The following is a 24,253-nucleotide window of genomic DNA, read 5'->3' as shown; positions in this document are numbered from 1 at the left end:
TGAATCTTCGCGGTTAACGTGGCCCACGAGGAAGAAACGTCGGCGGCTTAGACCGTGTCTACGGTAATAGTCGGTTAAATCCGGAATCGAGTTCGGTAGCTCCTTTTTCTCGCAACCTTCGATTCTTTCACCCTGCCAGGCGGACGCTTCCTATTCGCGTCACGTGACCTGGTATTTATTCGCGTATCGCAGATTAGAAGATATCTGGAATTAAATACGTTGCGCAATATTGCTGCCATTTTCTAGCTTTCCTTGTCAATCATGACATACGTCTTAGTTTCGGAATAGAGTAGCCAGCAGTCGAATTTAAGCAGGGTAGCTTCTTTTCTACTGGGGAGAATAGACTCGAGGTTCTTATCTTAGACACATCGTTGATATAAAAATCGTATCTTTCTCAATTTTTATGTCATCTTATTAAAAATGGTACCAGTGGATTGTCGGCATTCTGCCGGTTAAAATGAACCCAAACACGATTACATTTAAATTACGTAAGCGTATGTCGAGACACCGAGTGGTGGGGAAGAACAGTACACGTAAATTCAACCGAGTGAATTTTGGTTGAATTTAATCGGGCGTTATTTCTCGGTTCTTAATCGAATGTCTAGTCTGTGAGGACTCTAGGTTGACCCGTAGAAGCTGTAGATCAGGTCTATCGCATTTTTCGGGATTTGTTAGCCACGTTTTTGTTCGTTTTTATAGCATTCGCGGGGAAAAAAGGAGGTCGAAGGCTCTGGGGTTCGAGGAACTGATTAGCCGAGAGTAGATTATGTCGTTGGAGTAATCAGGTTGGGTTATTAAATGAATAGTTACTGTGTTATAATATAGGAGTTACTTTCACTGCACGTCGAGATCCTACCTTATGCAAAAACACGGTTTCTCGAGTGATTAATGATTCGAAATTAAATACCAGTTACTCTGTTCTTATCTCGAAAAGGAGAATATTAATTATGGAATATTTTTACAAGCTATTACCTTTATCTGCGTAAAAACCGGGAGAAACGAAGCGTTGAAAGGGTGAGAAAAAGGAAAATCCTGCGAATGACTTGGACGTTTTTCCAGCGGCTCTATGAAAATCCATTCGAGAGCAACAGAGTGACCAGCAGATGGTCGCGTTGAAATTTGGATGTCTGGCGAATCGTTCGATCAGGATTCTTCGGATAGTCACCGGTAATAGACAGAGAGCAATCGATCTTTCGTTCATTTCCTCTGGAAAATTTCGTATTCGCGGGACCGTTCCGCAGGATTTTAACGGGTTTTAATATTTGACCGGAAACAACGGGAATTCGTGAAACGGAAACGGATAGTTTTCGAGTAGTTTCCCTGGCGAATCGTCGAAGTCAATAATAGTTAGTTCGAGTTACAAGCTCATCGGTTTTTCTATTTCGTTCTCCGCTTCGTTTTGCACGCTTCAAAGGCTCTGGAGGATCGTAACGAGATCGCGATATCAACATCTTTCCAATGGCCCCTTCGAACACTATATTACACGACCTCGAATTTATTAACAATATTAGATCTAGCAAGACCCGATACGTTTATCCAGCAGCTGTTAGATACGTGTATATCATCGTTGCAAATTATTACTCTTATCCTCCTCGATTAATTTAATTACCAGCTAACACTGGCACTGCGACGAAATTATTTTAATTTATTCAAAAATATTCAGCGGTAACAATATATATAGCGCGCTAAGGAATACTTTCATAAATCTACGAAACGTAGAGACCAGTTCACCAGCTATCCTAGAATACTAATGGTCGCGTGTATAGTCACTCATAACGCCGTAGGATCGATTTTCCTCTTCCCGCCATCTAGTTTCAGCCAGCTCGAAGAGCGATAGCAAAAATACCTGAAATTCCCTCTTCTCGATTATAATTTCCACCACGCGTGATTCCACGAGTCACCAAAATGTCGTCCAGCCGATTTCTTCTAATCCTTTCAACGTTCCTACGATATCGTAACCTTCCCGCGTTCGAATTTCCCGCCAGCCCGGCCGCCATTGGCGCACGGTGACTCGCCGCTCGATCGACCTGAACCATCTTCCTCTCCCGACGGTTTCTCGATTCGCGAATTCTTTCTCGGACTACAATTCTCGCCTCGTGGCAAGAAACCGTCGCGAAAGCGCAAAGAAGTCAGCTATCTATCGCCCGAACGCAAAAGCGAGGGTTATCATGTAGGCCGCGTGACGTCATATCGCGATGTCTTAAAATGGCCGCCGTCGCCGCGGCCGACATCGGGTCATCGTTTGTCGGAGAAATTCTTTGCGATCGTGCTCGTTTCGTCGCGTGGCTCGGTCGATTCCGCAAACAAGCGTAAAATCCCCGTCGTTTGCCAAACATAGTCGATAAATCGCGTTAGTCGTACTTATTATACCCGCACGCGGCGAACTAACCGACGCTTCCACGGTTTTTTCGTTTTCTCGGTGTAACGAACAAAGAATAAAATCGTGAAACGACGCGATTTATTGCCAGGACGATTAAAATCGTGCCTTTACGCACAATACCAGTCGAAGTAATGGGATTTAAATACGACTTTGAAGGTTATTGTACCGTTTCGTGCACGCAGCGATAAAATTGTTGATAGTCCCGTGTAAATAAGAACGAAATGATAAGTTGGCTATTCCACGCAGAGATCCACGCTGATTGTGCATATTGATTGCTATTTACCTCGCTTGTTTCGTTTCCCTTACGAGGCGTTTTATAGTGCCAGCGAGTTTTCGCGGGTACTCTAAGCGACCGGTGCTAAATCTAAACGCGGTAATGAGGGGTTCGTATTTTATCATGGGATGGCCCCATAGAATTTCGTGGGTTTCGTAGAATTTTGCAGAATTTCCTCGACCATTTCTTCGAATCTCGATCATTTCTTCGACTCCAATTTTTCTGACTCGATCGACCATTAATTTCGGCTCACACACATACACACACGCACACACACATGCAAACGTAATTTCCAAATTTTATACGTTCATTTATTTCGTTTATTTACGAATTTATTTTTCGATTCCCCCAATGAAAATAAAATTCAATTAGATAGTCTGACGTTGCATCTTTAAAGTACAATTATTTATTTAGAGGAGGCACAGTTGCACTGCAAAATCCGAAAATTAGCGATTGACTCTAAGGCAATGACTATGCTATCCACAGACACTGAACACGGAAACAGGAAAGGAAAATTGAGTAATCAATATTTCAGGTTATATAATGTATCTGTATAATGGCAGCAATTAATAATTTTTGATATGGAATATATATTTGTGAATTTATTTTTCGATTCTCTTAATGAAAATAAAATTAAATTAGATGGTCTGACGTCGCAGAAGCATGTTTAAAGTTCCATTATTTATTTAAGAGAGACACAACTGCACTGAAAAATTCGAAAATTCGTGATTAAGTCTAAGGCAATGACTATGCTATCCACAGACACTGAACACGGAAACAAGAAAGGGAAATTGAGTAATCAATATTTTGGATTATATAATGTATAATGGCAGCAATTAAAAATTTTTGATATAGAGTAAATATTTTTTGGAATCGTGCATCGATTTTCGTGAAGATCATCGCAAGTTGTTTTCTCGATGAAGAGACCGTTCTCGATGGAGATTTATAGAGCAAGTTGGAACACCATAACCAAGTGAGTCAGTGTCCTAGGCTCGAGAGGGGCGGAGAGGTCGAGTTGGACTTTTAGAGGAAAATTTATTACATGTTTCTTAAATCGCTGATGCTAATTGGCTGCTTTATATAAACGCTTATAGTAATGGTCGTATTTATGTTCCGAGCTGTAGTGAAACATGGACAGTGCAATAAATATTAATTGCGAGTAATTAAATAGCTGTGCTTATCTATGGATGAATATGCTGCTCGATACAATTAGGGAATCGTTATCTTGGCAATTTAAGATTATGACCCACATACGAAGCTGGGGAAAAACATTGCAGTTCGTATAGTAGTGCATCGCGTACTTGTGTATCGTACTTCGCTTTTTCGTTTTGTACTCGCGCACTGATTAATTAGATTTACACGTAGTTCGATGGTGTAGTTTCTTCGCGTGGAAATATAATATAGGACTTATCCGAGGTGTTTATACGTATTTACTGATACTTTTCTGGTAAAAATTTTCATGTATATGTCCAGTACTTGTATGTATAATTAGTCCAACTATGGAACTAATTATTTTAAACAGCACATTATTAATCTGGGATCCTAAACGAGTTAATCCATTTTTGGTTAATCGAATGAAGAAAAATAAAAAGCAAAAGAAACTTTTTACTTGATATTTAAACAATACGCTTTAATAATAAATTAAATTAATAATAAATTAAATTTAATAAATTAAATTTTACTTTGTAGTAATATTTTCAATTATATAAAAATACAAAGCCAGGGGGGGGGGGTATTTCATCGTTATAAGACATGGAAATTATTGTTAATAAAACGGTGGAAATAAAATAAATGAGATATTTTAGAATTTTAGAATAGACATAAAACGAAAATATACGGACGATAAGCACAATGACTACACACCATCATTGTCGATTTACGACTACTAAAATCCAGTGGTCCCCCTTTCCGTACCATCATTCGTTCCTTAACCCCCTGTAGACAATCCGAGCTTGAAATTTGACTCCTGCATTCCTTCCAAATAAATTCTCATTTTCGTAAACAAAAATCTCAAATATTTTCTTTCACGAATAATACGTACCCCTTTTGACAAAGGCTCAGATAAAATCTCAGAATTTTAATTATACGATATAGTCTCTGACAAACTCTCCGAATTTTAATTAGACAATTTTACGTATAATCCAGAGGTTTCTATAACCATTCCAGAATTTCTTTCTTTCTTTCAACGAGACTAATCAGTATCTATTTTTATTCTATATGATATAAAATAAACGGAGGCTCGAAGTCTCCTGTGATGCGTGACGCAGACGGTGGACTGTCGAAAAATGGGTCCTGTCAAATTATTTAACAAGGTTTTTGCAGGCTCTATGACAACCCATTGCATCACTGAACCCAGATTCGAGAATTGATAAACTGGATGGTTCCTCGAAGCAAAGATAGATCTCGATGCAGGGTGACTCCATCCAAATAAAGATTCCTCTCTCACATCAGTCCGAACAAATCGCAAAAATTCTCCTAGATGCGAAAAAAGAGAAAAAACAAAAAAATAGAAATCCAATCCCATTGGTCGATACCAACCCAACGAACCATCGTCTAATATCCGAACTTGCCAGGGACTGAAATTTTTCGTCGTTTGCCAGACTCGTGGCAAGGTCTCGTTCAGCTGGATCCTCTCGGCAAATTTGCGTTACACGGGAACCCAATAAAATATCGAGTTATTCAGTTTATCGCTGGCAAATGAATTCCTCTTATGTGTGCGTGTGTATATGGTAGCACGGAAAGGGAGCGGCGCCGGTATCGAAAACAAATTCCCGAAATGTTTGCGTGAAAGGTGTTTACGTCAAAAATAAATTTTCGTAATATTTACCCGGTGTCTGTGTACGTTTGCCCTCTGATTTTTCCCGATCGTTCGTTAAACCGTGATCCCCGGCTAGGTATCTGTTGACGGATGTAAATCTAATAACACGATAAGGACTCCGCGCTCGTTCGAGCACGTGCTTCGCGGCCTGTAATCATTCTAGGCCTGAGTCACGTTCAGGTTTGTTTAGAACGGAATAAACAGCCGTTGATTGGTCGAGGTAGCCTGCACGCGGAAGTATTCGCAGAGAGTTTCATTAACGCCAACCTCCAACGGATATTATTTATTCTCTCCTTCTGCGCTCTTATCTCTGGATGCAATGACGGAGGACTGTCATCGAGCAGACACCACGAGGGACGGTGCATCTTGATACCGTTTAGGATTGGACACTAGAAAACACAGGGACCAAGATAATCTTGGGATCATTTGGCTTGGAGGCTTTATCTGTTGTGCGTTAAGAGTTTATTTCTCTGTTTTCTTCTTCTTTCATTGTATCCGAGAGAGGGAATTTTGAATGGAGTTTGGAAGGGTTTCTCAAGGGGATGCAGCTGTTGTCTGATTGTTTCAGGGATTGTTAAGGATTTGTGGGAAAATTTTCGAAGCTTTTATTTTGATATCTTTACCTTTTTCGAAAAGAAGGAATGTAGGGTAAAGTTTGGGGGCTACTCGATCGTTCCCTGGATGCAGGAGTTGTCTACTTATTTCAGAAATTGCCGAGAATGTGGTAGAAAATTTTCGAAGCTTTTATTTTGGTATCTTTCCCTTTTTCGAAAAGAAGGAATGTAGGGTAAAGTTTGGGGGCTACTCGATCGTTCCCTGGATGCAGGGGTTGTCTACTTATTTTAGAAATTGCTGAGCATGTGGTGGAAAATTTTAGAAGCTTTTATTTTGGTATCTTTTCCTTTTTCGAAAAGAAATAATGTAGGATGGAGTTTGAGGGCTCCTTGTTTGTTCCCTGGATGCAGGAGTTGTCTACTTATTTTAGAAATTGTTGAGCATATGATAAAAAATTTTGGAAGCTTTTATTTTGGTTGTCTTTTCCTTTTACGAAGAGTGTAGAATAGAATTTGGTGACTCTTTGTTTTTCCTTGGGATGTTGGAGTTGTCTGGTTGCTCCAGAGATTGCTGATGACGTAATAGAAAATTTGGAATATTTTTTAAAAATTATCGATTAATAGAAAGTATGTGGGTTCTTTGATTGGGTAGTTTAGGAGAAGGAAACGTGAAAATGAAACAATAATTTCTAATGTAGTATAGTGATAATTTTTAATTGTCGATTTTTAGCTTTTATTTAATTTAATATAGATACATAGGGTGTAGAAACATTTTTTTGTATCATTTTTAATGTAATACTAATAGATTGGTGACTATTAGAAAAATGGTGATATCCAACTTTAGTGATATTTAATCCGCGAATTTTGAAATTGGTTAAACAAATTCAAGTTGAATTGCAGCACTAAATATTTTCAACCAGCAGTACTAAATATTTTTAATTATTAGGATAATTGAACGTGTATATTAATAATGAAGCATCAAGTTGAAATTATATTGCAATTTGTAAAATATTTATTTTAATATTAAAAGAGGGGGTCACAACTTATTTGATTATTGCAAAAGGGAGTTGGAATTCAAAAAAGGTTGAGATACCCTGCAATAGAATAAAATATAGAAATAATAATAAACAATAAATATGAACCTTCTTTTCCATATAAAATTGCTATTCGTTCAATATTCCTTCGTTCTATTATTATTGTTTATTATAAAAATATTTATAAGTAATATTTTTAATAATTAACGATAATAATGCTATTTTACGCATACGTTCCCTTGATATTCTCGCATTAAATTTTGATTTGTGTAACACAGGGTACTCCGGTCAAAGAATTCGCGTATACAAGCTGTATTTCGAATTTTCTTTTGTTTCCATAACACGATTACGTAATATCATGATATATGTATAACAAAATGCGTAGCGAAAACTAGATATTTGGGGAAAAAATGTACGTCATGTTAACGTATGCGGCACCGTATGCGAATACCCGCGAATACCAGCGATCCATAGAGTGGTGGGTGTAGTATACATACAAAGACCATATTTTTATTAATAACTGCCAACGTTTATTACATCTACGCAATGCACGTGGTAATCCATGGAGTACGTATACAAAGGTCATACTTTTTAATTGCATACCATTTACAAACTGTCACATATTTCACGATACTTCCACGTGTGTTTCCCTCGTAACATACACCAGGCGTTATTCAAAACTAATTAGAAAATCATCTCTTCGGACATCTTTATTAATCAGCGAAATATTCGATGCTCGAAAATTTATCGGGACCTGTCGTCCATAAAACGAAAAAAAAAAAATATTCTTCGAAAATATATTCTCGGGAAAACAAATTTCTAAAAATTTCTATATTTTCCGAGGAATCTTTAGAATGAAAAAGAAAAAGAAATTCGCGAAAAATATTTATCGAAAATTGAGAACATCTTTGTTATTAGGAAATTGGTATTTCTTCGTAGTTCCTCAACTTCGTAGTTTATTTCAACCGTTTGAAAATTATCCAAAATTCTTCGGAAATCGTGGACATAGTGATTCGTAAGATTGCTTGAAAATTAGGTCGTTGTTGGTACACTTGGTTTTCAATTTTTAATTCAAGATTCTTTAGTGGCTTCGAAATTCCCGACCTCGTCCTCTTTGTTTTTCCAACACTCCAGGAGAATAATTTTAAGACGATGTCCTAGTAAGCCCTTTCGATGTCTCTTTTCTTCGTTTTAGTGTCTTATTGCGAAATAAATTATTCGGTGGAGGATATTCTCCCGCGAAGGAAGAAATATTTTATCCGAATTATTCGCCAGTAGGATGAAGAGTATACTTTAGAAACGAGTTATCTCGATCAGGGTCGAATCTATCATTTTGGAGGCTATAGCAGCAGGATCATTACGAAGCCATACCTGAAGGACAGGTCTATTTTTAATAAAACACACGTTTCTCTTTTTAATTTGCCGGAAATAAATTTCCGTAAATTTATTCTCGTTGATCTTTGTTTTTCGTTTATCAAAGACGAATAAATTGTTTAATTGGAAATGAACATCGACATTTCCGTAATAATTTATTTTAGCACTAGAACTAGCGAGTCAAAATTTTCATTTTTGTAATTACTCAGAATATATTGCCGTTCTTGATTAAATTCGCGTCAATTTGTATTCAGGTGGGCACGTGATTGCATGTACTCATTATTTTTGTCATATCATCACGAATACTATTATTCGTGTGTGGTATATTAAATTATAACAGGTCGATAGTTTTAATATCGATGATACAAAAATATATAGGTGTACATCGGTGTATGATAGAAAATTTTCTAAAATTTTTCTATTTTACGAGATTTAAGATTTTGTCTGTAGAAATTCTCGTCGATATTGATGCGTTGATGAATCGAGAATATCCTAAATTTGGATTTCCATTGTCGGTCTTTTGTTTCTATACTATGAATTTTAATTTTCATACTCCAATAATTTTTGATTCAATCGACCAGCAGTTCCGATATAATTTTACAATGCGAAGCTTTACGAAAGCAAAAGTTTTGTTTCGAAAATAAAAAAAGGAATAATATACCCGTGGATTTATTCATACAGCAGACTTATTCGCTCTTTCATTTTTATTCGAATAAAAAATATACGACACAATCTTATTTAAATTATCCTTCCTAATTTTAATTAAACTGTATTTCTTCTAATCCTTTATGGCCCCAATGGAACTTAAGTATTTCAAATCAATTATTATCTTAATTCGACAGAAATTTGAAGAAAAGTTACAGAATTGTTATTAAAATATTGGTACGAAGATTATCTCCCTTTTTCAATCCTTTATGAGGAGTAAAATTTAAAAATGATCCCAATGGAACTTAAATATTTCAAATCAATTATTATCTAAATTCGACAGAAATTTGAAGAAAAGTTAAAGAATTGTTATTAAAATTTTGGTACGAAGATTATCTCCCTTTTTCAATCCTTTATGAGGAGTAACATTTCGAAATGGCCCCAATGGAACTTAAATATTTAAAATCAATTGTTATCTAAATTCGACAGAAATTTGTGGGAAGGTTATAGAATTGTTATTAAAATTTTTGTGTGGAGATTATATTTCTTTTTCAATCCTTTATGAGGAGTAAAATTTAAAAATGGCCCCAATGGTACTTAAATATTTCAAATCAATTATTATCTAAATTCGACAGAAATTTAGAGAAAGGATACAGAATTACTATTAAAATTTTTGTACTAAAATTATCTTCCTTTTCAATCCTTTGTGTAGAGTAAAATTTCAAAATGGCCCCAATGGTACTTAAATATCTGAAATTAATTATCTAAATTCGACAGAAACTTAAAGGAAGGATACAGAATTATTATTAAAATTTTGGTGCTAAGATTACCTTTCTTTTTAATCCTTTGTGTGGAGTAAAATTTCAAAGTGGCCTCAATGTTACTTAAATATTTCAAATCAATTATCTAAATTCGACAGAAACTTAAAGAAAGGATACAAAATAGTTAATAAAATTCGTGTGCAAAGATTATCCAATTCTCGTAATGGTTCTTACAACGAGAAGAAACAGGGAATGGGTGCTTACGTTCCAGACAAGCGGCCATCAGGAGCGGGACGTAAAATTGAAAAAGAGAATGGAACGGCGTTACATCGGGCTTAATTACATCTATTCAGCCGACCATTGCCAAAATCGATATGTAATATCAATGAAAGCCATCTAGCTCCCGATATCTTCGTGTTCGATTTAAATAAACTCGGCCGTTTCGATTGTCTCGAGCTCCATTCGCTCTCTTGTTTTCCTCTTCTTTGTTCTCTTTTACACATACACACCCGCACTCGCACCCCACGTACACTCCGGAAAATGAGCGTAATTAACGTTCGGCAAAGTTCATTAACCAAATCGGTTCGCGATATAAAATTAACTTTCGAGAAAGTCCATTAACCAAATCAGCTGTGGGCACGGGACTAATTGTAAGCTTTCAATCACGTCCAATTAACCGAACCATCCAATTTCGTTACTTACGATCGAAGATTCGCCGATTTGCCAGCGGGAAATAAAATAAAATCTGTAGGGAAGAGGGAAGAGTTGAAGTGGAAGGTTAATTTTCCACGCGGTATCGCGGAATCATGGGAGTCGATTAATCAGCGGCGTCGCGAGAGACGTGCAGGCCGTTTCGCATGGCGCGATGGAAATCGCCGATTCCGCGAAGCGTCGCGTAACTCCACTCGCGTCACGCGACCGGTCGCATTAAGTCCGATTAGTTTCATAATTGTCGGCCATGTTCCGTTCCGAGACCGCGAACCATGCGTGTACGAAGGGCTCCTTTCGTGTTGAAAGCCGAGCGTGTTACAGCCCTGAGTGTAAGTTGTGTGCAAAACCGACGCACAGTGGATGAAAAGTCATTTTAGCAGAATTCTCATTTAAACAAAATTTTTCAACAGTAGTTAACGCTAGATTTTCGATCCTTTTTCATATACCTATTTCTATCGACACCCGTTGAAGGAAACCATATATTTTAAAAATTATTAGTTTAATTTAAAAATAATTATAATATTAACAAACTTAACACTAAACCTGCCACGATCAAATGACCGGAGAATGGAAAGGAAGTATATGTTTTAAAAAATAAAATAACGCGAGATATTATGAAAATAACTATACGTATATTGAAAGAAAAATCGCGAAGACGAGTATCATTAACACTAGATTTACGCAACCCGTGAATTTGACGGAAGGGTTGCTCCAATTATGCGATGGTAACAGATTTAGTTAACTTATATTAAGACTGTTAATATAATATATAATTGTTTTTAAATTAAACTAATCGTTAAAAAGAAAAAGGCACGTGGTTTCCTTTACCTGTCAATTTGACAGGTGTCCTTAGAAATAGGTACACAGATAGCGTCCGTAAACCTAGTGTTAAGATGAAACGTTGAACGCAGAATTTTTAATGAAAGTATGGTGAACGGTGGTGTAGACCATGATAGGTTTAGTAATATAAGGTAATTAAATTTGTTAACCCTTTTAACGAATTTTGCAAGTGTCAGAAGGTTCCACGAATGGTTCTTCTTTTTAGGAATTTTTGGAATATTTTGAATTAAATTTGTACACGAAAGATAATTTTTGCGAATAGAAATAATTTCTGTAAGAAGGACTTGCCTGATTTAACCCTTTGCACTCGAGAGGTGAGCTTCAGTCACCATTTCATAAAATTTGGAAGATCGATATTAATTAATATATCAAATTTAACGTAATGTAACAGTGTGCGAGATATCGAAATCAAATAATTCTACAATTCTATTATTATACAATTCTTTATTTACTGTTCAAAAAAGTGTCGTCAGTTTTTTAGTAGAGAATCTTTGAATTTCTACTCTTCTCTAGCCAAAAAATCCTCGAGTGCAAAGGGTTAATTAATAATAAAATACATATGTATATTATTCTGCCATTTTTAGTTTCAATCTATCTACCGTAGAATACAGAGAATATACCCGAATTATCAAACAATTACATTATTTCTTAACTTTTGTCAGTAACTGTATATACGTGAGATCACCTGTAACATATTTTTCCGCTTTCAGGGTTATCGACCCCACAGTGCGACGAAGAATTGGGCTCGTAGAAGAAACGACTGGTTATTCGATTTCCCTGACAATATAAACAAAGCACGAGCGCCAACATTCCAAAGCGAGAACGAACTCGCAGTATTGTTTTGGTCGTTGAAGAGGAAAGACGGAAAGCAGGAATCGTCAGCGTGCCCTCGTGCCTAGTTGCGTCTTAGACCCAGTAATTCAACCACCAGCCTCTGCTTCCTGCTACAAGTGCGAGTAAGTAAAAAGACAAGTAAATAAATTAAAAAAAGGTAGAATCGGCGGCGATTAAAAATGGAGGATCGCGGCGCCACTGTTCCAGCCGCGCGAACGCCGAACTAACGCCGCGATTTGAATACAATGGCGCTGACCGTGAATGTACAAAGTGCCGTGAATTTACCGATGGGCAGATATCGGTTATATAATTGTCGTGATACATAGGGTTGCTCCGGTTTTAGTCCATGTTCAATATTAGCGAAGCATCCTCGAACGATTTTTCAGAAATTCGCGAAAATATTCTACGATTATCATGTCCTTCCGATAACTATAAAAGGGTGTTATTGAAATTATATGTTGTTTTCTATTGCCGATGGGAATTTATAATCGCGTATGCTTGTTTTTCGAGGATTTTTCGAGGATTTTTCGATTACCTTAAATTTAGGGAATTTTAATATTTATATTCATATTGAAATTGTGCGTGTTTCCTGTTATCGAGTTAATGACCGATAGGAATTTATTTTGAGGAGATTTTTAGCGATTATTGTTACGTGCATGTCGATAATATTAATTTATTTCTGATAGAAGTTTATTTTTAGGCGATTTTTAGTGATTATAAATATTATCCTACATTTTTAGGATAATATTAATGTTACCATGTATTTTGTTATTTGTTATCCCTAATTAAGTACACTCCTGACGAGGTATTATTTTTACAGGATTTTTGGCGTTCAGGTGAAAAGAATGATCAAAGCACTTGTTTGATAACAGTCGTAAATTTGATATAATTCTGGAGGAAATTTATTTTTGGAAGATTTTTGGCAACAATTTTCGAAGCATTTATTCCACGATACTCGTCTGTCTCCATTATTATATTTCTGAGACCAGTTTACGTCAGAGTATAATAAATTGCGACAGATATCGAAGGTAATCAAAGATCGAGAATATCGTTCTGTTTATCGAGAAGGAAATGGAAACATAGGGAATACGATCGATTTAAATTCAATTCTTATTTTAATCCACGAGATTATTCGAACTCGTGGAATTAGGGAGGAATGGAAAAATCAAGTATTCGATAAGAATTTCCCGTGTAACTAAAGATAAATACCGTGTAGAAGATTCCGCGATTTCTAAATCGACGTTTCGACTCTTTAATCGAGAGGGTGTCTTTTCTTATTTTCCTACTTTTTCCTCGCGAATCGGGGAAAAGAAAATTGTTATCCTTCTGGCTCTAAGTCCTAATGGTTTTCTGTTAACGCGGAATCGAGTAAACATTCGGAGCAAGATGATCGCGTGAAAGGAAGTTCATTAATCGTCTTGTTAAACAGAGATCTGCTCTCAAGCGACAACGTTATCTTCTCAAAGCTTCAGTCTCTGATTTATACGCTTCCATTTCGATGCAAGAACCAATGTATCACGGTGGAATTAAGTAACTGTGATTTTAGAAGTAGGTGTCTATTATTACGACCATCTGCGGTGTATTACAGCATGATTATAAATTTTTAGACAAAAGGAAATTAATTTTATCTTTTATAGTTATTATTCGATTAATTACTATTTAATTAGTATATACAAGTCATTTATATATAGTATAGAAAGTATTTGACAGCATTCATTTTGTGTCTAACTTCTGAGACAAATTTTTTGGTAGAAAAGGAATAAAATTTTTCAAATTAAAATCTATAAAATTATACTAAGAATTGAGAGGGTGTCTATGCTAAATTATCGGGGACATGAGATCGAATAAATTTCTAGAATACATTTGGAATTTTTGGATACTTGGTAATGCATAGTATAAGTACGTGGTGTGTATAGGTATTAAAAGGGGTGCATTTTTAAATTAAAACAAAGAATGAGAGTCAGATGCAAGTTGCTTCCAAAGAGTCAGTCTGAGACAACCATAGATCGAGTATTGCAATTCGTATACCTTATCCTAACTAACCTATTTTTATGCCAAATTTTATCCCACCTCCCCCTCCCCCTCACCGCAAAAGATTTCTCGGCGTAACTAAAACAGAATTTTCCAAATAGAAGTCTAGGTAATTAAATTAATTACATGTTTAAATTTCTCGCGATTAATCGCGAGATAGAAGGGTGCACGTAAAACGCAATGATAAACACATGGCTATTCGTTGGCGCATTTACGCGGCGCATTATACGCGCGAAATCAGCCTGATCAAGCGTCGGTCGCAAAAAGCGACGCAGCGGAGGAACAAAAATTGCAAAGCGTCCCTTCAAACGCGGCATAACAACCTTTAAAATCGACGCTCTGAAAAGTCTCGCAAGAGTTATGTCACTCATACACCCGCATGGACCCAACAAAGCGGCGAGAAATAAACCGAGAGGACCGAAAACGTACGAGTGAAAGCTCGAAACAAAAACCAGAGTAAAAACAGTAAAAAGAAATGAAAAAGGGAAAAAGCCAGGAAGAAAACCGATAGAAACGATGGTCGAGCCGAAAACGCGTAGCGGTCAAAGAGTGTGCAGGACGGGCCCCCGGTGTCTTCGAACGACGGTGCGCATGCGCGCGTAACTAGCCTGCGACGTTCGTAACGACTACCGCGTGTCGTCACTTTTCTGCGGTTTCCCCCATTTTTCCCCGCTCCTTTCCACCCTCGCTCGATGGGACGATCGATGACGGAAATCGCGCGACGATTCTTCGCCGAGTGAGCGAAAAGCGTGGTGGACACGAGGCGGACACGAGGCGAGGGACGGTCGAACGGTTCGCAAAACGCCGGCTGCCAGGGACACGCGCCAGTATGAAGCGAGTGGAGGCGATCCCTTTATGGCACGGCCGAGGAATTTCGCGAGATTCGATTGAGCGGCTACGCATTTTCGAAAGTATTCGCCGGTGCGTGAATTCGGGCTCCGTTTCACTGGAGCGACATCGGCCGCGTTTTCGGTCGCGGGGATGGATAGAGTGATAAGTGATGCGCGCGCAGCCGAGTCGCCGCGACTCCGCGCGTCCTAGGTGGCGCGCGCGACGCGCTGTAATCCGCGGACTCGAGACTCTTGCATCCGCGCCCGTTATCCCGATGTAATTCGCTCGAACTGTTTGTTAACGAAGTATCGATTACTGGTAATTAACGCGGCCGCTCGGCGGCAGATGGTTCCGGTATAATCGGGGAGAACATGTTTTGGGTTTTATGGATTGTTTTCGCGAGTTTATGGGATTCGGCGGTTTCGGATTAGAGGGCTCTTTCGCTACGGCTGTTGAGTGGGCGCTCGCGGGCCAGGAGCGAAGCACGGGCCGGAGGTTAAGTGCGAATCTGATCGGGAGTAAGTGGAGTATACTCGGCTGGACTATTTTTCTTTAATTAGTATAGTCGACTGGCTATTAAGAAAGTTTCCGACGGATCTGGAAAGTACAACAGTTAGCCCGGCGTCGTCGAGATTTCTTGCGTTTTCGAGGTTAGGTGCGGAGAATACGGGAATACAGAGGTTCTGTAGTTTTACGATTTTATTTGTCACGATTCCTATGATTTACCATTTTAACCTGCAAATGTAACGCGATGTTATCGGTGTAAAGAAAATTTCGGTATCGTTAGGTCCTTTTTCCATCGAGCAGCGTCTCGCGTGGGACAACGAATGCGTCTAGAGGAAAGAATTGAAGCACTATTTCTCGCAACAGCGCCATGTTAATTACACGAAGAGTTAATAAACCGGCAAAGTCCATTTCCCGGTTGGCCGAAGGAATTGGGTTAGTTCGAAGGGCGTGATCCTTACGCAGCCTCGCGCGCCGCGATTTCCTCGGCCGTTGGGAACGGTAATCGGTCTTTGGCGAGGGTGGGGCGAGGGTGGTGAAAAAAAGAAGCAAGAATAATGAATTTTTTTTACACCGGGGTCGTCCGCCGCGGGCGGCTCGCACAAAGAACTCTCTCGCCGGGTTTAAAGCGTTGTTACTCGCGCGCACAATGTACCGGCAACGAGAAATTCCATGAAATATTTCCCCTTTGCTTGAGGAAACGAAAGAGGGAGAGGAGCCCTTTAACCCCGAAAAATCGAGGGGAAAATAATGAATCCGCGGCGAACGACAATCGCCTGGGGAGAAGGAATCGATCCGTCGCCGATTAGAAATTCGTCCGACTGTCGGCCGTCGAATGTAGCTAAAAATATGATTTGCATCGATCCTGCGCGCGGTTCATGGAGAAATTAACCAGGGGGAGCTGGTCGAGGGTGAATTCCTGCCTCGGTAGATCGATGGATCGAGTCCTGGCTACGATTTAGGGGTGGTCTGTTCACCCTGTATCGCTCGGAGTTTGGGGGTGCATTCCTCGTTCCATCGATCGTTTACATCGTCGATTGCATTTTTCTCCCCTTTTTTACAATTTTTTTATTTCTTTTAGATATTAAGTGCGAGGTTTGAAGTTTAATTTTAATAATATTTAGGATCGTTTAATATTTTATGTACCGTTCGAAGGGTTGGGGTGCATTCTTGGTTCGATCGATCACTGAAATCATGGATTGTTTTTATTTTTATTTTTATTTACAATTTTTCGATCTTTTGAGCTTTCAAGCTTGAGGTTTAAAGTTCAATTTTAGTAATATATAGGGGTTTTATGTACCATTCAAAGAGTTGGGGTGCATTCTTGGTTCGATCGATAATTGAAATCATGGATTGCTTTTATTTCTATTTTGGTTTCCAATTTTTCTACCTTTTTCAGCTTCCAAGTTTGAAGTTTGAAGTTTAATTTTAGTAATATTTAGGAGTTTTATATACTGTTCGAAGAGTTGGGGTGCATTCTTGGTTCGATCGATAATTGGAATCATGAATTGCTTTTCTTTTTATCTTTTTTCGCAATTTTTTAATCTTTTTAAGTTTTCAAGTTCGAAGTTTGAAGTTTAATTTTGATAATATTTAGGAGTTTTGTTTTTACCATTCAAATGGGCGAAGTGTATTCTTAGTTTTATTAATCAAATATTCAAATTGTCAATGTTAATACTCGTTACTTACAAAAATTGACCGTGTATTCTGATCTGTTTTTGTTATTTCATTTTCTTTCATTTTCCATTCTAGTCCTTTTTTCTCTGAGTTTAGTGTTGCAATGATAGCATGGTAATTAGCGACAGACTTAATTTTCAGATGTAACAGTACAGTTGGGTCTCTTAAACATTTCAGGATATTTTCCACGTGTTTCTCTGATGTTATCGTACTATTTGGGACAAGTTTATATTCCTGTTATCTGCATTCATAGTGTAGATGGTTTGTTGATAATGACTGCTTGCAGTAATCACTTGACTAGTGGTTTCGAATTCTTTAGCAAGTATTCCTGAGTAATTTTTTAGTTACAGCCTCTTTATTCTTCAAGTACATTTTCTGATACTTAATTACATATTTTTGCATACATTTTTATTCCATTCTTCCACGTATTTTTAAAATTTAGGAATATTAAGCAGCGAAGATAATCTATATAATTTATTTATAATATCTATAATCTATATAATCTATTTCTTTAAATAAAATTTCGCGATCATCTATAATTAAAAAAAGGATCGTATCACTTTAGAAATTATAAAAATTCATATAAATATATATGACACGTGTAATCTGGAAAGGAAATAAAGAGACAGTTTTGATAATAGGGGACTGGTTGATAGTATATTGAATTTTAATATTGCATTCCTATAAAAGATGGAAATATGACTTATCGCGTTTTTCCTCTGAGGGCTTCATAAATCCGCGTACAAAGCTTCTCTTAGCAAGGTGGAAAATGAAGCTTAAGGATTTCCCGATATTTTCGATATTTCGATTATTATTTTTTTCATTTCACGGTACACGGACCCGTACATTTCAACCCGTGGGACTAAAATCCACCTTCTTAAATAACGTTCACGGTTGTTTTATTTAATTGACCTGCATAAAGAGAAACTGTACGCAGAAATTTTTCGTTAACAGGTGAACATCGAACGGCAACAAAACGCTGTTAAACAAGAAAGTGGAAAAAGTATATCGTATATTCTGATTATAAACGCGGATTTACGAGCTTGTTTACTTTTATCTTTAAATAAAACCGATTATACCTATTTTCGCTCCTATGGTTACAATTTCCATAAATTTTGCACGAATTTTACCATCGAAATGCCTTCAAAAATATTATTCTTTACATTTACCTCTTGCAATCATCCCAAGTACCGGACAGAATAATTAATTAAAACACTTGTTGCATAAAACCATATTTTAAATATATATTTTAATTTCGATACTTCGCGTGTGAAATTTTATTTGGTTTTTGTACACAAAGTGCCAACTAGCGATATATCCTCTCATCTACGTATCTCTACATAATTTGCAGACACATAGGCTAACTTCCAGTAGACGTAATATTCTCATTCGTCAGTAGATTCGCCATACTGCCTGCGACATGTATAATTGTGCAAATCTCGCAATAATTTATGCGATTCAATTTTCCGCACGATTGGCTTCCTTTTTCTCGCATATCACCTGTTTTAAAGCAACTTCACTCTTTTCTTATTCTAATTCCGTATAAATCTTATAAATATTATACAAAGTGGAATCAATCCGTGAATAAATAAATAAATAAATCAATAAATCAATAAATTAATTAATTAATTAAAAGGATATCTGAAATATAGATATAGATATGAAAATATAATTAGGATATCGAAACGATATTACTTTTCAAACAAAATATAAATTCTTCACCGATATCTCTCATTCTAAATTTCTAAATCTCCCAATTTCCAAATTATTCGTAAACAAAAATTCAGCAAAAATATGGCGACTCGTGCTGAACCCCGTGTACCACAATGGCGTGTCCACTCGTGCCCGGTAGGGATCGGAAGTAGAAACAACAAGCAAGGGGGCTGGCGTAAGATATTGAAACGATATTATTTTTCAAACACAGTATAAATTCTTCACCGATATCTCTCATTCTAAATTTCTAAATCTCCTAATTTTCAAATTACGCGTAAAAAAAAAATCGGTAAAAATATGGCGACTCGTGCTGAACCCCGTGTACCACAATGGCGTGTCCACTCGTGCCCGGTAGGGATCGGAAGTAGAAACGAAAAGCAAGGGGGCTGGCGTAGGATATTGAAACGATATTATTTTTCAAACACAGTATAAATTCTTCACCGATATTTCTCGCATTAAAATTCTAAATTTCTCAATTTTCTAATTATTCGTAAAAAAAAAATTCGGCAAAAATATGGCGACTCGTGCTGAACCCCGTGTACCACAATCGGCGTGTCCACTCGTGCCCGGTTGGGATCGGAAGTAGGTACGAAAAGCAAGGGGGCTGACGTCGGGTGGTCGGAAGGTGGCGGGAAGAATGGCAAAGCAGGTGTGCAGGCGTCGCGGCGAATAACAAAATAACGCGGCGCAAAACAAAATGAAACGGTAATACGCGCGGCATATACATTTATAACAAAGCAATCAAGTCGCGAAATAGCACGGGGGCGATGGAAAATTTCCAACTGGCTGAAATTCCGCGGTGACCGGATGGACGTATCGATCCATCGAGATGGACCCGACGCCGAAGTCCGACGCCGGCATACGCACCCGACAACGAATAATACATCCAGCTTGCGAGCCGCGCGTCCGTTCTACGTGCCGGCGTTAATCCATCCTCGTGGAAATGAAAAAATTAGTCGGGAGTTAGCGGTTAACGCGATTTCTTGCTGCTAGTCGACCTGTGACATTCGTTGCGGATACCTTGTCAACGATGGTTCGTTGATGATGCGATTTTTCTTTCCATAGTTTGGACGAATCGTGGTAGAATGCAGGTGCGTCGAGCACTCACGGCCGAGGGCCAATGTTCTTCTATTTTGGACATCTTGGTTCGATATTCTCCTGTTTTAGGCAGTTCAGGTCGATGTTCCCCAGTTTTAGGTACGTAAGGCTAATATTCTCCTGCTGTAGGCATCTTTGATCGATATTCTCCCGTTTTAAGCATCCCAGACTGATATTCATCTGCTTTAGGCATTTCAGGCTGATATTCTTCCTCTTTAGGCATCTTAGGCCGATATTTTCCAGTTTTAGGCATCTTAGGTCAATATTGTCCTGCTTTAAGTATTTCAGGTTGATGTTTTTCTGTTTTAGGCATCTTTGATTGACATTCTTTTGTTTTAGGCATCTTAGGCTGATATTCTTCTGCTTTAGGTATCTTAGGCTAATATTCTTCTGCTTTAGGCATCTCAGGCCGATATTCTTCTATTTTAGGTATCTTAGATCGATATTCTTCTGCTTTAGGTATCTCATGCTGATTTTCTTTTGCTTTAGGCATCTTAGGCTAATATTCTTCTGCTTTAGGTATCTCAGTCCAATATTCTTCCATTTTAGGTATCTTAGATCGATATGCTTCTGCTTTAGGTATCTCGTGCCAATTTTCTTCTGTTTTAAACATCTTAGATTGATATTCTTCTGCTTTAGGTATCTCAGGACGATATTCTTCCATTTTAGGTATCTTAGGCTAATATTCTTCTGCTTTAGGTATCTCAGGCCGATATTCTTCTATTTTAGGTATCTTAGATCGATATTCTTCTGCTTTAGGTATCTCATGCTGATTTTCTTTTGCTTTAGGCATCTTAGGCTAATATTCTTCTGCTTTAGGTATCTCAGGCCGATATTCTTCCATTTTAGGTATCTTAGATCGATATTCTTCTATTTTAGGTATCTCATGCCAATTTTCCTCTGTTTTAGACATCTTAGATTGATATTCTTCTGCTTTAGGTACCTCAGGCTGGTATTCTTCTGCTTTAGGTACCTCAGGTCGATGTCCTTCTGCTTTAGGTATCTCAGGCCGATATTCTGCTGCTTTAGGTATCCTCAGGCTGATATTTTTCTGCCATAGACATCTTAGGTCTACGTTTTATGGAAGGATCTATATAGTACAAACAACAGCTTTTTGTTTAGAATAGTTCTTAGAATAATTCTAACTTAACAGTCACAGCAGGTCACGTATCATCATCTCGTGCATAGTATTAACCCTTTGTACTATGACGAGTCTAGCTCGTCATCAGTTCCTCATACCAAACCATCCCAAAAAATCATAAATTAATAAATTTTAAACGTTATGAGGTAGTACTAAGTATATCTTGTATGGCTCAAAACAACCCGTCTTCTTCCAACATGACCTAGGAAAAATTGACAAAAAGCAGCCATCCCTAATCTCTAAAGTATTCTTACTACCATCAAGGATTTTTAATTCCTCATCGGGATTTTTTAATCGATTGCTTGTAACGTTACAAAATCTCGTTCGAATTTTCTTATTTTTCTTTTATTTGCGCATTTTTCTATTGAACATACAATCGCGAACGTTTGACGCACAGAAAGAATCGGTCTTTGTTGGATTCATCTCCGCGTAACGTAATTTTCGTATCGGAGAGCTGGTTTCCCGTAGAAAGTGATACCGATCCATGGAAACATGGAAATACCAAAAATACAAATAATTGCAAACTCGTGTCCGTTTATTGCCCGTATTTAGGGGAAATATCGCATAAATTACTGGCACTGTTCATCGATAAATATCGACAGCGCGAAACGAAAAGATCGCGAGCCACTCGATATTGAAAAATTACCACTGGAAGCTACTTTATCGTGAACGAAATATAACCGCGAACGAGGTATAAACGACGCGAGCGTATTTCGTTATTCATGTACATACGCTATACTATCGAATTATTAATATATTCATAACGTGACGGGTGAAAAAATAGGGAATTATTAGAGATTCGGGGGCAAAAGAGGCTGTGTGGGCTCGTAGTGTCGAAATAAATCCGAGAATCAGAGATTGGCCGAACAGTCGCGCTCCCATCGATCCATCCAAAATAATCCACGATCCACACGGCTGCTGCCCCGGCCCGAGTACCGGTGAAATAATGTATAAAATTACCGAGTAAACTGTTTGCCCCGTGGCGAGTATTTTTGTTGCGATTAAATCGTCGTCGATCGTCTGGTTCCTCCAAAGAGGGTGGATCGCGCGCGGTCAGGGGTGAGTTTTTGAAAAAATTCATGGATATCCATCACCGTGGAATCAGTTTTCCGACCTTGACTATGAAAATTATTTTCACGTCGAATTGGATCACGGGAAATTATCATTCCACGTTGCAAACGATGTAAAATCTGTGGGGATTGTTTTTATCGAACGTCATTAACGAGGATATGAATATTTTTGCATGGGGGTAGTGAGAGATTATCAAGTATCGATTGGTTTATAGATTTATTTATACTCTATCGTTATAATAAATTAATTAGGAGGAAAATGATATATTACTAGTATCATCGAATCAATTTCCTGCCCCATATAAAATTGGAAATTTTTGCAAAGTGGAGGGAATGATCGAACCAAATCAATCAATCGTAATTGATTTTTTAATTTATAATTATTCGACAATCTGTAGTCCAAATCGTACTCGACGATTTATCTTACCTAATTCACAGCTGGCAAACTTGAAAACTTTAACTTAACCAAAGTATGATCCCATTTTCTAATTTTCTAATAAATAACGTATCCACGGAACTAGAATGGATCGTAGGATTTCAACAGATTAAAGCGCTATCATTGAATCAATTTCCTGCCCCATATAAAATCGGTAATTTTTGCAAAGTGGAGGGGATGATCGAATTGATGTAATTGATTTTTTAATTTATAATTATTCGACACTTCGTAATCCAAATCGTACTCGACGATTTATCTTACCTAACTCACAGCTGGAAAATTTGAAAACGCTAACTTGATAACCAAAGTATGATCCCATTTTCTAATTTTCTAATAAATAACGTATCCACGGAATTAGAATAGTAGAATTTCAACAAATTAAAGCACAAAATTTTTCATATTTCGAAGCTATGGAAATATCTTCATCCACTTTCAATTTGGAACCTCTTCTCATACCACTACCCGAGGAGTCTCTACAAATTAATTAAACAGAAATTGTATATTTAATTTTTTTATCTCTAATTTTCTCGTCGAGAATAAAATTACCAGGATACGATTTTTAATTTTATTTTCGCCCCTGTGGGAGGAGAAATTGTTTAAAAACACGCAGGAAATCGAGAATATCGTGCACGGTCAAGATGGCCGCTAACGAGGTTTTAAGCAGGTTGAAATTTGCCGAGGTTTCAGCGTTAAACTCATCCTAACCCGTTTTCCAAAACTCCGAAGGCTTTCTCCCTCGCGAAGCACCATCCAGTCTGAAGCACCCTCAGCACCCAAACTCCGCGAGACGTCACCCGGTCTCTTAGACGTACCCACGCATTCTTGCGAGCCAAAAAAACTCCCTCTATCCTACCTCAAACGCACTCACCGCGCCGGAAACATCGTACCAAGCAAAAAGCTCAAGCACAACGCACCGAACTTTTTCTCTCTGTCACGATCGCTGACTGTACCGAAGATCAGCGAACCACCGTGTCAGCGAGTTTCGGGTGTGAAGCAAGCAGAGCTGTGGCGCGCTGAGTGCCACCTTTTTGAAAACTGTTAACGCGAAAAAGTATTCCGAGCTTTCAGTTCTATAATCCCTGATAATTCACGAGAAATTCACGAGAATCTTCGTGATTAATACTGGCTCCGAGATAAATATTAATTATTATTGTTGGATAACTAACGATCCATTGGCCCTTGGTCACTAGAAGGGCCTAGCTAATAAACGCAGACCAATTTCGGAATCCAAAAACAACTGACTCATTCCTACTTTCACTAAGGGCCAATGCTCATCTTCACCCTATCAAAAACTAACATTATAAAAGCACCCAGAAAATTTGCGAAAGGTCAGTTTTCAGTTTAGTCTTTTTCCTCTCCGCCGACTCGTATTTTTCCAACGTAGCCTTGTTGCTAGAACCCGTATTGTATATCGAAATTCGGGTTCCAACATTATTAAAAAATTTGGGGTATCGAAACGATTGATTCTGAAATTTTCTTTCATCGCAGTTAATGGTAGCCAATTTTCCTAATTTTCTATTTATCTTT

Source organism: Eufriesea mexicana, unplaced genomic scaffold, assembly GCF_001483705.2.
Source record: "Eufriesea mexicana isolate 0111107269 unplaced genomic scaffold, ASM148370v2 scaffold5604, whole genome shotgun sequence".
Lineage (NCBI taxonomy): Eukaryota > Metazoa > Arthropoda > Insecta > Hymenoptera > Apidae > Eufriesea > Eufriesea mexicana.
The sequence above is the reverse complement of the archived record's forward strand: the minus strand, read 5'-3'. Positions refer to the sequence as shown.